Source organism: Rissa tridactyla, chromosome Z (genome assembly GCF_028500815.1).
Source record: "Rissa tridactyla isolate bRisTri1 chromosome Z, bRisTri1.patW.cur.20221130, whole genome shotgun sequence".
Classification (NCBI taxonomy): Eukaryota; Metazoa; Chordata; class Aves; order Charadriiformes; family Laridae; genus Rissa; species Rissa tridactyla.
The window spans coordinates 31,070,825-31,089,207 of NC_071497.1; the positions used below are offsets into that span (position 1 = coordinate 31,070,825).

Genomic DNA, 18,383 nt, shown 5'->3' on the forward strand with positions numbered 1-18,383 from the left:
TCAGTAATCACATTGCTTCTTATTTCCATAGTTTATAGCTTTTTAAAAACATATAATGAATGATCTTTTTCATTATGAAAAATCTTATAGAATGGGAGAGGAAAAGAACTCTATTGTGACAAAGTTTTTCAACTGCAGGAAAAAAAGATAATTTCTTGTAACTTACTATTCAAATTTCTACAATGGCTTACATAGAAACCAATTAGTTTTAATCTCTGTTCAGTTTTATGGAATGCCTCCACAAGAGCTCTTAACACAAAGCTAAGACTCAAGTAAGTACAGTGTAAAGATGATGAGAACTATGCTAATATTATCCTCAAAGAGATAGCAGAATTGCAATTTTCATGTGTTTTTGATAAAAAGTATTGTGGGCACAATGTTCAAAACTCTCCTAAAATTGTGCCTTGAGTTTACATTAGCCATGGCTGCACGACAGGAAACTTTCTTGTGCAGTCACTGGAAACATAGACAGCAAAATCCAATCCAAAGGGGCAGTACAAAGAAAAGGAACAGTTACAATTCTGGACAGCAAAAATGAAAAGATTAAAAACTAATTTTAATTAATCGATGGAATTAAAAGACTGCATTGATTGCTAATACTTTTTAGCACAGGTATTTGAAGAACCATAGTTTGGAAATCTCCCTCCCCTTCTTTTAAATACCTGGCTGAATGCAAACTACCTTTCTGAAGATTGCTGAAGCTATTTTGATCACTTATCTGGCGAAGGCTACTCAAAATTCAGTGTTTTCGCTAGCTTTGATCCGCAGACCCTAAGCCAGCTGAGAAAGGACTGCTCCGCTATGAACGAGTAACAACTCCGTACCTCCCACGCCATTGCTGCCAGCACACAAACACATTCCCAAAACTCCACCCTCCCAAACCTTCAAAACAAGACAGAAGCAGCTTGCGATACACTTGTTTTAAATGTATTTCTGAAACTCTAGGGTCGCTTCTGCCATCGAGCAGCTGCCTTCGTGCATCACAAAAGAGCTTTCAAAGTGCACCACACACACGCACAGAAAGTCTCATGCCGCGCTCTGGCTCCAGCAGAGTAGACTCACTCGCATTGCTTCAGCTGCGTGTGTGTAACCATCACGGATTCCTTCCCTTTGCAACTGCTTCTGCTACACGTTTTCTATTAGCCCCTGCTGTTTCCCACCGAAGCAGTCCGCAAAGTAAAAACACCTTCCGTCAAACTTTACAGGGCTGTCTTACAGGATATGGAAATGCAGACATGTACGTAAGGGCTGGAGTCACCTTCAGAAAAACATTTTCTTTCTTAACAGTAATCCACTATCTGTCTTCTCTAAGAAAATTCATTAGGAAATGATGTTTTAAAACTGTTTACATAATATATTTAACGACTGGAAGTTCTGATTGGAAACCTATACAAATTAAATCAAGTTGCAACACTCTTCCGTCAAACTGGCTCTGATGTGATAGCTGGATATAAAATAAAGCATGGTAAGCAAGAAATTTTCCTTAAAACAGAATGCAAAATGTGTGTGGTTGAGAAAATTTGCTCTAACTCTTCCTCCCATGTGCAGTCTTCCCAGAATTATGACTTTAATGAAGAAGAGGACGTTCTTTAAACTGTTCTGACAGACAAGGTAAGAAACATATACAATCATTTTTGGCAGCACACTCAAGAACCTGGGAAGAAATGAAAATATTCCACTTGTCAAGATCTGGAAAAATGCATTTGCTATTCTCTGTCACAAGAATGGTTTCAGTCTGCTAGATATTGTGGAACAAAAGGATAAAAAATTAAATTTGCATGCCTAGAAGAGCAATGTTCCCAAAAGAGTAATTTCCATTTGCAAAAAATATTTTGCTAAAATGAATGGAGATATTCTTACAATTAATACAGATTCCTTATACTGATAACTTCAATTTTCAGGCCTGAATATGATTTTACCAAACAACAGAAGACCATTACAAATGAGCCAAAAGACTTACAGGTATTCATGCATATTACATCCCGGCAGCTATCACAGACAGATTTGTTCATAACCTCCATTTATGGAAATACTGAATTTAAGGACTGATAAACTGCAGACACTTTCACCATCATTTCTTTCCAGTATGCCTTGTTTCTTTGTCAGTTCATACTGGTTACAAATTTCTTGGTTATAACCTATTTTATAAATAGACCCCTCATCCTTTCTGTTTATTTTGAGATAACATGATGTCAAGCACCATGTTTCGCCAGCAGGAATGAGTCTGATATTATTAATCTGTGGTATAAGGAAATCAAACTGTGTGACAACTAGAAGAGAAAACTGGTTGTTCAGGAAACACGCATGCTAGTAATCAGCCCTTCTGAGAACAAAATAAAACAAACGCATTGCTGTTAGATGGGAATTTGTTACAACACTCACATATCAAAAAACATTTACACAATTGTGGCCTGTTTTTAAAAAATCAGCTTATAAGATTCTGGCTGGCAGCAGCAAAACAACAATAACAGACTGAAATAACCCAAGGAAAAGGGCAGCAACAACAGAACAACTATGTGCACTGAAAAATGCTTCAGACCAGCTTATGGTTTTGTCCAGTCTTGCTGTCCCAGGTACAGAGACACAGCAACTTCTGTGTCTGTGCAGGGGAATCCTCTCCAAATACTCTGATGGCTGCTGTGACAACCGTAAAAATCTATCTACACGTCTCAGTGTTGTCTCCATATGCACACATTGCTGAGCATGCTGTGGATCTTGTTTTATAGATCCAGGATGTGACGATTACCTTTTAGTTACAGGTAAAATGGTCCCTTCTCCTGCTTGTGGACAGGGCTGCCTTTTGCCCCATTTGTTTCCTTACACCATCCAGATCACAGAGTGGCGGGGATGGAAGGGACCTCTGGAGATCGTCTAGTCCAACCCCCCTGACAGCGCAGGGTCACCTACAGCAGGTTGCACAGGAACGTGTCCAGGCGGGTTTTGAATGTCTCCAGAGTTGGAGACTCCACCACCTCTCTGGGCAGCCTGTGCCAGTGCTCTGCCACCCTCAAAGTAAAGAAGTTCCTCCTCACATTTGGGTGGAACTTCCTATGCTCAAGTTTGTGCCCGTTACCTCTTGGCCTGTCCCCGGGCACCACTGAAAAGAGCCTGGCCCCATCCTCCTGACACCCGCCCTTTAAGTATATGTAAGTGTTGAAAAGATCCCCCCTCAGTCGTCTTTTTTTCCAGACTGAAAAGACCCAAGTCCCTCAGCCTTTCTCCCTAAGAAAGATATTCCAGTCCCCTAATCGTCTTTGTAGCCCTTTGCTCTACCCTCTCCAGCAGTTCCCTGTCCTTCTTGAACCGTGACAATGAAGAATGCTGAGGATGTGACAACACAGGTGAGCAGGGTTAGAAGGGTTTCATGCTGCCCCAAGGGTAAACACCCGACACCTCGCAACTGTAGGGTCTTCTTCATGGGCACATGCATTTCTGCTTGTCGCACTGGTGCTGCTGGAGCCTGGGAAAGCTCCAGTCCAGGGTCAGCGTGGGACACCGCAGCAGGAATGATGCCAAAGGAGGGTATGTTTACACAAGCTTTTGGAGGCAAAATGGAACCTTGGTATACCTAATGCTCCAGGCCAAGCCAGAACTGTATGACTGGTTTTTGGCACAGAAGCAGATATGAGGTAATAACTCTAATGCAGCCTGGTAGAACAATTTTGCCCCTACCTGCAAAAAACTCCGTAAATGTACCCTTAGGACCCATTAGATGGGGCTGGGCTGCATGCTAGCACAGCTATAAGTTTCTGAAATAGAGCTGCCTTCTCTCTGCAGCTCTGAGCACAGGGACAGTTAGCAGAGGCCAGCTGGTACCCGAGAATGTATCCATACCCACCCACCTTACAGGCACACTGTATGTGCAGAAGACCTTAAGCAAGCTGTGGTTTTCACCAGCAAGTAAACACTACTTCCACTCCTATTTAGATAAAATCTAACTGGCCTGAGGAGCAGTTCAGGAGCTCGTGTACACACTGCAGTTCCTTCCAGCCTAACCCCAACCCACGGCCTAAGCTTGCTCATCTTTGTTGAATAGCTGCTGTTGGTAGAGCTGAGAGATCTACATCGTAGCTATGAAGCTGTCACCTCTCACTCTGTCTTCCTGTAGCTAATTGGAAATGGCAAGGCTTGTTAAGCTTCAGCAGGCAGGTTGTTATTTGCCTTATCCACGAATACAGCATGGATGATGTTATTAGCCATTACTTTGCACGGGGCAATGTACATTTGCGACCAGACTTTCTACGTGTTGGCATCCGCCACCTCAACTCTAAATAACATCACTGCTGAGAGGAAAAAAATAAGAAGGTACAGCGAGTGATTAAAGTGCCATGGTCCCGGGACACAGAAATTTTCTAGGTGACATTCAGCAAACCAGATGGGCTGCAGTTCCCCGTTTAAGCCATATTACAGCAGCATTAGGACTACATTCCTTCCCCTTCCCCCTTCAGCCCTGGTGCTGATTCTTGTTCCTTCCCCTTCATTGGTAACTTACAGTGATACAACTCTGGGTGCTGAATTACCCCCAAACTAGTCCTACTAGAAAATAAACAAGCCGTTTTCTGCTGGCATACCTCTCTCAGCCAGCTGAGCACCACCCCTCTGGCCTCTGCAAAGCCTCAAGCACAGCAGGTCTGTTTCAGCTCCACCGAGCACCTGGTGGAACAGAAGCAGGGTCTCCTTCCAAGCAGCTGTGGTGGAGGTTCCCAGAGCAGGAGGCAGTTCCCCCCCCCCCATTTCAAATTCCCACAAAGCTTCTGGACTGGCTCCATCACAGCAAGACAAGGGTGTTTGTGGGGAACATATTAAGGAACAGCCCTAGGCTGCTCTTGTGGTGGAAGTATCTTCCACCAGTTTCCCTACAACAGGGGAAGACGTTCCCCATGTAGGCAAGTCAAGAAGCCCGTTTCCCACCCCCAGAACCCCACCTCTGCTGCGATGTAGAAAGGACATCAGTCAGCTCATGACGCTTAGCCAAATTGTTTGATTCCTATTTCATATCTTACAAGTACAAATTTCTTGGGCATTGAAAAGCTCTCTGTATGTTTCAGCAGTCCTAAGCACAACATGCTCTGTGTTTGCCATTTCTCCAAGTAATTAAAGTTTCTGTTTGTTTGCTCTTTGTGTAAACCACACTGACGAGAAGGTGACAAAATTCAAAACAAATTGTAAATGAGAGAAAATACAGAAAACACATGTGGAACATGGAAGTTTATCTCCTTTACTGATCTCCCTAATATAATCAAAGAGATACGACCATGATTACTACGGTAGTGCATGCTGATGTCCAAGCGTGGGGACCTACTGCACCAGGCACTGTACAAACACAGGAGGGTGACGACAGAAATCCTTGTCCTAAATTGTGCAGAGTGCACAAGCTGACACTGAGCTGAGAAAAGGAAAACGCAAATGCAGAATGATGATGTTAGCAAATACGCTCATTCTACCACCTACATTTCAGAAGGGGAAGGCTAGCAAGAAAAAAAAAAAAAGCGAGTAAATACCAGCAAAATGGAAAAACAGGAAAGCGCAACACCCGAAAGCAGAGAAAAGGTGAAGACAAGGAAGTGTGGAAGGATGCTAAAGTGCCAGGACTGGGGATGCAGACATACTCCAGGTCAGAAACAGACATACCTGGGACAGATTTAACATGTGGTTTTGTTACAATTAAGTGTTGTGTGGATGTTACCGTTTTTAATTCCATCTTGAAATGCCATTCCTCAGATTTTTCAATGGGAATGAACAAGGCCTGGTAAAATGATTTTGAATGAGTGAGTCTCACATCAAAAACGGAGGTTTGTCAGCATGAAGTCTGCCCACAGAATACCACATCCTTATATTGGGAAAAATGTACTGAGGCATTTCACCTCGGGTCTTAATCTGAATCTGGGAGCCATCAACCTGTGAGGACCTCTGAGATCCCAGTGTCCCATGGGAGAGGCAGTCCTGCTTGGGAGCTCTGAGGAGGGGACACCAATGGTACTCAAGAGACTGAGGAGGACCCTGTCAGGCTGAGACGGATTCATGCTGTTTTCAAACACAAAGTTTGGAAACTAAACATTTCACCTTAGAAACACCAAAACAAGAAGACGTTCTGATACTTCCAGGGGAATGTTTTGGGGGTTTTTTTTGTTTTTCTTTTGGTTTTTTTTTAAATTTTCCACTAAAGACTAATTTCAGGATGGAAGCAAGTACCAAGAGACCAGAATTTTTAACGCAACAAGAATTCCCATTTTGAATTGACCCAGGAGAGCTGTGGCAGAATCGTGCTAGTCTTCAGGAAGAAACAGCTCGTCCCTCTCTCCCCCTCCCTCAAACCCCCAACAACTTATAATGCCATCAGGCCAATGAGGATTTTGTATTAAATGAATGCCCTTGGCCACTCTAGGCCATTCAACTGAATTAAGTCAAAGAGACTGCTGGCAGGCTTAAAAATAGGCATGTGTTTAAGAGCTTTGCTATTGCAGCAAAAAAAAAGGAAGTTGGAGAGGCATCAATCTGGAATGGAAAATATCAATATCTCCAAGACATAAAATATAATTGGAATTAATAATTAATTTTGGTCTACAGTGCCTTAGATGAAGCTTAACTGAGAGATCCTAGCTCTTTTTCCCTTCCTTTTGTTTTAGATTCATGTGAAAACAGGTTCAGTAATCAGAAGAGAGAGAGACATAACACACGGTGCTGTGGGAAGGGCTGTATCATAGTAAGGGAACTGAGGAATAACTACAGCACAGCTCCGAGTGGATGGACACAGCGAGGATGACATATGGGTAGGGCAAGAATTCCTTGATAAGCATTCTACTTTGTGTTATCACTTTGGTGATTTTCAGTACTTCGATTTTGTGACAAGCCTTCCTGCACAGTGTCATTAATACTTTTCCTCCCTTTAAGAGTGTGGCTCTAAGGAGCGGCAGTATTTCTTCCTGCCAGATTCCAGACAGAAAGGAAGACACCCTGCCCAGCAGTGGAAATGTGCTGTGCCTACCTTTATAATGTTCTCACATACTTTTCCTTGGTCTATAATCTATGCTCTATTTTAAATGAAGGATGCCCACAATGTCTCTTCTGGGCTTGTTCTAGCTATCTGGAGTCACCTTTAGAGTAATACGTCATTCTATCAACGACGGTCTGAGGATGCATCCATTCAGAAGGTTGGCAAAAACAAAAACAACCCCTCTAAAATTTGTATCAAGGGACCTGGGGAAAAACCTAATTGCGAAGAACAAGCTATGCAGATGTTAGCTGTGTTTTCAAATGTAGATGACGTTTCTAATACTACACACGTCTGAAAGAGTTTGTATCTACTGCAGCGAAGGAACAAGCAATACTCCACACAAATTCAGGAAGGTGTTGGAAAAGGGAGAGCAGACATATGTCGATTTTCCTTTTAGATAAGCCCATATTTCGTGAACAACATGCCAGATTTTCTCTCTTCCCCGCTGTCTTTGTTGTTTTTCCCTTTCCCTCCTACTTCTCCTTCTGATGTTTTCCAATGGAGTCCTGCAGGTTGAGAACATACACGTTACAACTAGCATTACGGGAGTCAGCTGAAGCACCAGAATCAGTGTGGGCACACTAATACAGAGGATAAATTAGCACGTGTGAAGACCATGGTAAAAGCATAGCCAGTACCTGAGCTTGCCCACCTCTACCTAGTACTGCAGCCAGAGGTTTGGCAAAGGAGGACTGGCTTTTTTCTCTCCCTGAGGTCCTACTTCATCCACATGCCCCACTGGCTCCCAGCTGTGGGGAAGAGTAACTGAGCAAGCTAGAAAATTGTCTCCCCGATTTCCCACTCATTTTCCATGTTTTCGCCTCCTGCCTCTCACGGAGTCAGGGCTGGCCCCCGCAACAGCATGACATCAGGCTGTGGTATTTCTTTGGCAGAACTGTGCCAGAGGCCCGTGCTATATAGCTGTTGTTACCTCTTTAGTCTTCAACCGCCTAAAAAACATTTGAAGCTAAGCCAACCCCAGCAGTGTCAAAGGAGGATGCAAAATATCCTCTCTACTGTCCAGCCACTGCAGGCAACAGACAGACTAGTCTCGGGCAGGGTCCTGAATCGGTATCCACAGTATCTGCAGCTAACCAGCGGTGGAAGGAGGAATTTTAGAAGAAAATTTGCAGCTACAACACAGAATGTGCTACCATACCTGCATTAATTAGCTGTGCTATCTTTGGAGGAACTCTCTTGGGTACCATAAGACCCACTGCCCTATGCCACTTCGACACGCTCCAAAAGCCTTAACTGTCTGCTCACACAGAGGTGGTGTTACATCACCCTGGCTGATTTGGTCCATGCTCTACAGCAAGGTTCATCCAAGGGGATGGGTAGTGGGAAGCAGCTTACAAGCTACATCTAACAGGAAGCCACAATGGCCACACGCATGCCCACGGGATAGCAGAGGCAGCCCACCTTCCCAACCCTATGCAGGGCTGAGAAGTCCAGATATGACCCAAAGCATTTTCTCCTCTTTCTGCAGAAAGCCATAACAAGACAAGGCAGAAAGCCCAACCAGAATCTGATGTGCACGACAGATAAATTCAGGAATGCAGAAGAAACCAGCAGAAACCGGGGTATCATTTTTGCACCACAGCTCAGAGAGAATAAAGAACTTTCCAACGGCAAGTGCAAAGTCACTTTGAGGAGCCCCCGACAGCGTTTCATTCTCATGCAAGGAGGGGAAGTCTCTGCCAGTACATATGCCACAAGAACTATAATTATCCTGATGTGTTCTAATAAGCATTATATGCAAAATCGTATTTTGATAGACCAAAATAGCTCTCATCCTAATTACACACATTTGAAGTAGCAGATATTACTCACCCATTCAGAGCTCAAGCCTGTGAGCCACTACACAGTTTGAAACATGCTTGAACTCCTGCTGTGGACGGAGCCTGTCTTTAACGGCAAGTGAAGACCACACAGAAGTTATGGGCTTAATAAAGAATTTACTTGTGAAATCCTGTGGCCGATAATAAGCAAGAGATCAGAACAAATGATAGACAAGGGCCTTTCTGTCTGGGAAATCTGGCAACCAGCTAATCTGTGTGCTCCCCAATGAGTCTATTACCCGAGTAAACCTGTAACTGCGGCACTTCATCTGAAGTTTCAAAACAGACATCGTACACCCCGAGATACTGTCACAGTAGTCATTAACACAGAAAGACAAGTTGCAAGTCGTCTGCTTCATCAGCCTAAGAGACAGCAACAGACTAAGCCATTAGCAATTAATTAAAGGTCAGTGACATTTAAAACCCTAAAGAACGCATATCCCAGACTATTTTTAATTGTCAAATACACTTAGATAAAGGAAGCCATAATCCCACTAGTTGTTGTCTGCTACCTCTCTCCGCCTTACCCCCTCCCACTACAAGCGGTGGGGACCGTAGGAGTGTCACCTACAGGATCGGGGACCGTAGTGGGGTTGCCTAGAGGAGTAGGAGTAAGTGCCCTGCTAAGGATCAGCACCAGCTGGTTTCCAACACTGGAAGCCTGGTCTGAAGCCCACAGACATGAGTCATCATCAGTGAGAGTTTTTCTGTTTATTTCAACGGGCATTGGATGGACTGTAAATATCCTTGCCAAAACCAGTCATTTCTAATAGATAAATATCCTCTGCTTCCACTGGTTTCACAACTTCGAAATGGGTAGATTACTCTGTATAGTCACAGTTGAGACATTACTCGGCATACCTCCTGTACGCGCGATCAATAGCCCGCGTCCAAAGATGAGTGCAACACAGGGTTAAAATTAAGTTTTAAATTTGTTGACGCTGAAAGTTAAACTCCTCTGACATATGCGGGCATTATTACTGAGCAGCTTCCTAATCCCTGATATCTGCAAAGAGCCATATGATCCCTAGCTACTAAAAGAAAAAAAAAAAAAAAAGGCAAAAGGATATGAAGCTCCCCTGGCTGAACCTCAGAAATGTCTAGGGTTTGTCACAACCCCTGTAACAGAAAGAAACTGTGTTTCTTGTCTTCGCCCCCCGTCTCCCTCCAAAATATCATGAAGGTAATCCTGACTGAAAGAGTCTTCAGCTAGATCACTTTAACCCGGTCATTTTTGCTCTTGGTACTGGGGTTTGATTTTTATTTTTTTTGTACGATAGGGTTAACATTAAGCGTCAGCTATAATACAAAAAGAAAAAAAACCCAACAAACAAACAACAACCCCCACCAAAACAAACAAAAAAAGAAAGTAGTAGTAATTCATCTCTGTACAGATAACGCACTCCTCTCAGAGCCAGGCATTTTTATTTGCGTGTGTCCAATTACACTTACTTCATTTACCCGGGCCCTCAACCGTCCTTCCGAAACACAAACAAAGCAGCCAAACAAGCAACAAAACAGCCACGACCAGAAGCCGCCAGCCCCCGAGCGACCCACGCACCGTGCCTTCGGCTCGGCTGGCGACACGGGACTTCGCTGCCATCAATCCACGGGCGGGCAGACGCTCACAGACCTCTTCCTCCTCCTCCTCCTCTTTCCTCCTGGCGGGGTTGGGACGCGCCCGTTGCTGGTGCCGCTGCTGTCCCTGCCGCCGTGTATCTGCACGGACGGGCTGCAAGGTGGTGGCGGGGCCGGGCGCGGAGGCGAGCGCTGGCCAAGTTGAGGGCGGCAGCCCGGCTCCGGCGGCCCCTCGGGAGACCAGTGACTAGCGTGGGGAGGCGGATGGCCGCCGCCCCACGGGGAGAGGCGGCAGATCCGCCGGCAGACGCTTCCTCCTCCCGCCGTTACCCGCTGCGGCCACCTGCAAACACGGGACGTGCCTCCCAGGTAGCCGGGGCGACCCGGCTCCCGCCGCCCGCTCGCTCGCTCTCCGCCGCGCAGCCCGGAGCCGGGCGGGCGGCTGCAGCGCGGTGCCGCCGCCTCTCACAACTCATTGACCCGCGGAGCGGCGGCGGGGGAGGCGGTCCCGGTCCCGCCCCCGCCCGCAGGGCCCGGCCCGGCCCGGCGGCACCGGCGGGGGCCAGCGGCCCTTTGTCTGCCGGTGGCCAAGGGCTCCCCGCGGGCGTGCTCTTCGCCGTGGCTTCCCCCGCCGCCCGGGAGGCACCTGCGGCAGCGTGAAGCGGGGGCTGCCCGGTAGCAAAAGCCGTCGGGAAGGGTCGGCGTTCACGGGAACGGCAGTGCGACACCCGCGTCTGTATTCAGACAGACAAACAAACACACGCCATGGAAAACACAATTCATCAGTTTTTAGTCAAAAAGACGTTAAAAGCTCAAAATACCAGATTTCCTGTACTCTGCAAGAAAAAGCTTCTCTGAAGCCTGCTGCACCCCTGCGCCTCGAAGCTCCTGCCGATGTCAATGAAAACACCGAAGTTGCTGAAGCTCAGTTAAAGCTCCATCTAAAATGACAGCTCCAAGTTCCTAAGATAGCAATGAATAACCTAAGGGAAACCTCAAGGCTAATATTTTTGTTTGCTTAATTATAGTTCTTCATTTCATGGCCTCCCTTAAGCAACCTTGCTTTCTTTGTTCAAAAATAAATGAACATTGCAGGGCTGAGATAGTATCTATTTTGCTATATTTTTGTAAAACTGTTGTGTTCTCTTGATACAACTGCACATTAAACCACCACGGTATACTTAAATTTTGCTAGAAGCCTAATTGTATGGGGTTTTGCCTTTGTTCTGCTTTCCTGTCAATGGAAACCTCTCTTTGGTCCTGTCTGTGTGCTCACCCCCTTTGACACAGGTGCTCTTCCAGGTGGAAACAGGAGCTGCATACAGGTGCTACCACTGTATTAAAATAAAGGAGGGGGCCCAACACTGGTTGTTGGAGTCCTTCAGTAAACCTTGTTAGAAAGCAGGTGAGTTAAATTATGCAGAAATGTATGTGTTCACTGGGGTGGGAACATTAATGAAGTCTCTTGGAACTCAGCCTTGCAAACAGATCTTCTGCGACAACCCTTACCACCACGGAGACCATGTTGCAACGGATGCCCCTCCTCTTAGAGCTGAAGCTTCAACATGCATCTAGACCTGTAGACACATCAAATCTGTGTACAAGTGTGGCTTCTGACCACTTTTTTTGTCTCTAAGCATCTGAACTTTGCAGTGATGCATTCCAAGAGCTTGTTTCCATCTAAACAGTCTCTTTTGTGAGAAACAAAATTAATGAGCCTGGTTACCAGTGGATTCCTGTTCTTTATCCCATAAACTTCCTTCCACTGCAGCAATGTGACTCCTTGGCATGTTTGCTGTGATTTGCCTTCTGGATGAGAGATGTTAAATGTCACAGCCAGTACAGAGCTGCCCTTCTGCTGTTTGCTTGGGAGCACCCAGCTGGCCAAAATGCATGGTGGCTTCATTCAGCATGCTTTTTCCCTAGTGGGGGACATGGATGGAGAGATTTCTGTCACCTTCTTTGGAGCAGATCTTCAGGAAACTTGTAGGAATGTAACAGCTGAAAAAAACCACCCCAGCTTTGTTGAACTGGTCCCTGTGTTAAACGTTTCTAGGAAGGAGTGAGAGAAGAAGGGGAGAAGGGAAGTAAAAGAATTGGACTGATACATGATTACTTGATCCAAGTCTCATTTCTTTAGGAGGCAGGCTAAAAATATATGGCCTATAGTAAGGCCCTGAATTAAAGCTGACAGTTTTATGTGCCCTGATCACCACGGTATCTAGGTGCATTCCAGTAATGAATGTCACATGTTCTTTCATCTTCTCCCCAATAGAAGTGGGTGTAGTTGTCTCATTGCAGTAAGATTTGTGCATGTGTACGATTGGGGGAGATTTACTTTATATTCTGTGCATACAGTTTTGATCAACTGCATACACTCCAGAAGGCAACATGAAGGAAAAATGCGGAGTGCCTTCAGCTGCTGCAGTTCATTTCACAGACAAGACAGATACCTGAGAGTATTTGTCTTCCAGAGGAACTCATTTTACCCTTTGGATAAACTGGGCATCTGTTGTCTATCACCTGAAGATAAAGACCAAGAACTATAATTTGATCTGAAATGCTACAAGAGGTGAGGGTAGAGGACAGAGGGTGCTTTTGTTGTTCCTACTATGCCTTTTGCCAAAGCAGCACAAGTGAGTTGGAATTCCCTAATTGCTGAAACTTTCCTGTTCAGCTGTATCTCACAGCTCCAGTCCTGCCCTGCAAGAAATCAGGTTTGGGTATCCAAGGAACAGCAACTTCACAAGAATGGGACAGAGCCTTCTTGCCAGCAGAACATGATGGAAAACAGGCATGATATTGGTACAGTATAGAGCAAAGCTGACTGTAAAGTGATGCTGTCACTGAGCAGAAAAAAAAAAAAAGAGCTATGATCTTGCAAAAACTTGCACATGTGGCTTTGTTTACTTCCACGTGTTGCTGCACTCCTAGTTAATCCAGATGGCTGTGTGATTAACGATGAATGCATGCACAAGACTGAAACAGAGTTTAATACTTTCAGAAGTGGCTAAGCCTATATGCAGAATTTTTGTTATTTTGGGGAGTTAGATGCTAATAAGAGGGACAAAAAATACAACGTAAATGAGAACCATGTTTTATGGAAAGAGCTGTGTTTAAGGAGCTAGGAGGGAGCCTGAGATGATGTATCACAGGCCAGTTTGGATGGGAAGACACTGTGCTAGGAGTGCTATGCTCAAAGAAATGAGACATTCCCTTCTAGGTACTGTGTGTAATTTAAAGACACAAATAAAGAGTTGGAGAAGTAGACCTTATAAGCAAGAAAGCCTGCTGGCTTTTTGTTATTTATAGTTACTGGAAGAAGATAGGACATTGTGTATGTGCTTTTTAATTGGCCAGAAATAGGAAATAAATTCATCTAGTATTCAAGCTCTTTTTACATTACAGAGAAGGTACATTATGGAGCCTTGCACTCCTGCCGATGTTCACTGTCAAAAGAGTAAATTGCCAGTTTTCACAAAGTTGCATATGCCTCCATAAAGATATATTCAGCAGGGGCATATGCCATCTCATTTTAAGGTTATACTTTAACACATTCGATTAGATAGATGCATGTGTTGGGAGCCTGCTGCATTTATTATATTCAAAAAGAAGAAAAACCCCACAAATTTACGTATGATACATCCTTTCTTGGTTTTGGAAAATGAAGGTGGCAGACCTGCTAGTCACACAAGCACTTATTCAGTCTCCCCATATGTCAAAGGAAATGGAAAGTAGTTAACTATTTGAGGTAAAATTCTGGTCTCATTGAGGTTAATTAATTATTTTGTATATGGGATCATAAATTCACACAGCTATTTTTAGGACTGATAATGGCAGGGAAGTGGAATGCTGAAACACCTCTCTGTCTTAGAAGATGTGAGCTTTTAGTGTTCACATGTGAAGATAGTCATTGAATGCTGCCTTATTCCACTGAGGAGAGCTGCTGGCTTTGGAAGAGAAGGTGGTCTCCCAGAGTTTTTACTTCAGTATTTTGTATTCCTAAGAGAAAGGAATAACATCTTCATCAACCTTGATGCAACCTAATTTTGCAATAAGAAACCTGCAGTAGCACCTACCATGCAAAACCAACTGTCAGCCTCCTGCTCATCACCTTGTCCTGTGGTGCTTTATCTGTAAACAATTAGAGCACAGCTCCTTCTTTGAGGTGTGCCACCAACACTCCATATTGACTTGTTTCCACCTCCTATTTTTGCATCCAAACTGATGACACCAGGACTTCCACTCCCTTAAAACTGTAGAACAGTAACATCTTCTCAAATACCGTTGGAAGGTTTTGGCGGTGTATCCCATTTTGGTTTTGGAAGGACAGTGTGGTGTTTGTAGAGGAGTGGCTGGCAGTGATCTTTCCACACCATAGAACATTCACCTGGGAGTCCAGGCCTGTTGGTTGCACGTGTGTCTACAACGACCTTTCTCACACACCTGAATCTGCTACTTGTGTTGACCAGGAAAATAGGATTGAGGCATGCACAATGCAGGGCTGTGTTTGATTGTACACTGGAAGAGTTGGAAGAAGCGGCCACCCCTTCTTTGTGTATTATATACTAGCACCCACAGCCAGAACGAATGGAAAACCTCCATCTCACTAATAAAGGATATGCCAGAGACAAAAGCTATTATAAAAATCCTGTTATCATTTGCTTTAAAAAATAAAGGGGGAAAAAATATCTGGCACTGGCTACAGAAGAAAACCTCCACAGTCTGAATGAATAAGGAACAAGGGATTCATCATCTCCTATATGATTAAGAAGTTTGCTTTTAGCTTCCTTTTTTTTTTTCCTTCCCCAAGCAGACCTTATTAAAAATAAAACAAAGGCAAACTGCTCTCTGATGGCTATTCCAGCCTCTGTCAGTGATGTATATTGGGAAATGGGGCAAGTCCACATGACCTCTGTCCTCCATATCTTTGAGATAACAATGCTATATTTTAGAAAAGCACTTGAACTATGGTTGAAAAGTGCTGTATGCCAGCTTTCTTATTACAAACCCTCAGTAAGGAAAAACCTGGGCCCTCTGAAACCATCTGAGATTTTAGAAGGAAAGCAAATGACGCTTGCTGATACAGAGGTAGTTCAGACCTATTATTTAACAGTAACTCGTGGTACACTTAGAAGTTTGACTATAGCATTACGAACTGCAGAAATTAGAAGTTTTTGTCTCAAGGGTCCTGTTCTTCTGTCAATGGTGATGAAAAGCACTGTCGATAGGGCAAAGTTGTGCTGCAACATAAAATTCAAGAAGCATCTTGCTATTTCAAGTTTTGCCCTTTTGTTTTTTTCTCTCATGTTGGGGAAGGCATCACACATAACGCTTTGTTGCGTTACTCAATTCCATTCACTTACTCCTGAGGCGTTTCAGCTTGTTTTTTTTAACAATCTCCTCAACTTACTCTTCCTCTACAATGTAAATGACCACATCAAGGTAAAGCAGCAGGCCCTAAAAGTAAAGTAAGGCTACAAAAAGAATAAACTTCTTACTTAAAGTCAGGATGAGTATTTTCCTTTAAAAGTAACAGTTGTCTGTAATTTAAGTTTTGGATCGAACAGCTACAGAATTGCTAATTAAAAGCCTTAAGCAGTTTTAAGGAGATGCTTAAACTTCTAAGCTTCTCTTTAGTTCTTGCAAAACTAGTAGTAAATCCATCGTGTCCATTGTCTCTCTCTGTGGACCTCTTGAGGAGGGTGAAGTGCTATGAAATGGAAGTTTCTGAAGTCCTGTCAATTGTAGGGTATAGTCAGATGATGTGGCTGAACTTACCTAAAGCTCTCTGCTATAAAAAGCGCGCAGCTCTCCTTCCTGGGAACTCTTGGATACTTTCAGACCCCTTCCTGAGTGGACTCAAGTTGCTGAACTGGAAGGAAGTTTTAATTTCTCATCCCCCACTGCCCAGAATTTTTTCAGCTTGCAGAACACATCAGAATTGAGTTGCAAATGATCTGTCAAATGCTGAAGACACTGTAAGATGGAGCCATATAGGAACCACCTACTTTCACCACAGCAGGTCAGCTGGCTTCTTATTGAACCATACTCCAAAAGCTAAAGTCCATAATGAATCCTAATGAATTTCAGTTTGCTCTTCTAACTGGGTATTGTGTCTGTATTCTCCCCCCTGTGAAGACACGTTTGTCAGTGTCCCTATTCCTGAGAGAAGACTGAGCACCACTATAGTAGAAAGAACAGAAATGCAGCAGGTACAGATTAGTTTCTGCGTTAAAGGATCTATTAAGTATATAAAAAATACCAACAACTTTCTCCAGTACTTACAGCAAACTATTCAACTTAAAACAGCTGACTTTTCCAGGAAATCAATCTTTCTCCTCCTCCTGAAACTATATTTAACTTAGGCATTCTGTCTGTCTACCTCGCATCCCTACATTGACGATGCGCTAACAGGATTGCAGTAACCCTTGATAAAATGGAATTCTTGCCACATGATAAATGGATTTGCAGTTGTGTTGCAGACAGAACTGAAATGTGATTCCTTTCCATCAGAAAGCATAATGACTGGGCTCAATTACAAAAGAACTCTAATCCATAGGACCAAGCACTGTTCCCATAATATCAGAGAAACACGTTTTCTCTGCTCACTGGATTTGTAATGATGGAGAATTATGCCATAAGCATCCCTAAGCAGGGGAAAAGATCACACATTAGCATGGATTTTTTTTAAAAGCATAACTGGAGTCTAGGGGAGAAGTCCTGTATCTTAGGCCAGAAAATTTTTTAATGACACTCTTAGGGTTTCTTACTTTCATTTTACACTCTGAAATTAGTAGCATTCAGAGAGACATATCTGAAGTTAATAAATGCTGTTTTCATTACTTATTTGGTTCTTTTGGCTCAATTATAATTCACTCTCTTTTTATTTTTCCTTGTGTCTGGGAATAACTCAAGTACTAAGAAGCTCAAAGCTTGCTGTTGTAGATAAAATAGACTTAAGCACAACACATGTTCATCCCATTAGAAGAAAAATAAACTATTCAGTGTTTGCGTGTTAGTAACAGCTGTATCAAATTGTGATCATTGTTCTTTAGATATGACTCTCCTTCAGTGAGAGTGTGCTGTCTTTAAGCAAGTGTCCTCTTTATTTGCAGTAAATGCCCTCTTCTCCATTTCAAATGAGAACTTAGGATAGACCCCTACACTTTTTCAAGGAAGTTTCTTACAGACTTGCAGCTTACACATACTAACAATCTTGGAACACTGTGGTGGGTTGACCCTGGCTGGACATGAGGTGTCCACCAAAGCTGCTCTATCACTCCCTTCCTCAACTGGGCAGGGGAGAGAAAATATAACAAAAGGTGCGTGGGTCAAGATAAGGACAGGGAGAGATCACTCACCAATTACCCTCATGGGCAAAACAGACTCAACCTGGGGAAATTTGCCGAATTTATTACCAATCAAATGAGTAGGATAGTAAGAAGTGAAACCAAACCTTAAAAACACCTTCCTCCTACCCCTTCCTTCTTCGCAGGCTTACCTTTACTCCTCATTTTCTCTATCTCCTCCCCCCCAGCAGTGCATGAGGACGGGGAATGGGCGTTGCACTCATTTCATCACATGTTGTCTCCGCAACTTCTTCCTCCACACAAGGAGGACTCCTCATACTCTTCCCCGGCTTCAGCATGGGGTCTTTCCTATGGGAGACAGTCCTCCACAAACTCCTCCAACGCCAGTTCTTCCCATGGCTGCAGCTCCAGTGTGGGTCCTTTCCACGGGGTGCAGTCCTTCAGGAACAGACTGCTCCAGTGTGGGTCCCCCACTGGGTCACAAGTCCTGCCAGCAAACCTGCTCTAGCGTAGGCTTCCCACAGGGTCACAGCCTTCTCCATGCATAGCCACCTGCTCCGGTGTGGGGTCCTCCATGAGCTGCAGATGGATATCTGCTCCACCGGTAACCTCCATGGGGTGCAGGGGGACAGCCTGCCTCACCATGGTCTTCATCAT

The 18,383-nt window shown here is 44.1% G+C and overlaps 1 protein-coding gene across 1 annotated transcript in view; it reads right to left on the reverse strand.

The window, feature by feature from the left end:
* MARCHF3 (membrane associated ring-CH-type finger 3) overlaps positions 1-10,781 on the reverse strand; it is an 83,949-nt gene extending 73,168 nt beyond the window's left edge. Inside the window, exon 1 of the mRNA XM_054186096.1 lies at positions 10,397-10,781. The gene's annotated coding sequence lies outside the window, so the exon portion shown is untranslated. The remainder of the gene's footprint in view (positions 1-10,396) is intronic.
* Between the last annotated feature and the right edge of the window lie 7,602 nt (positions 10,782-18,383).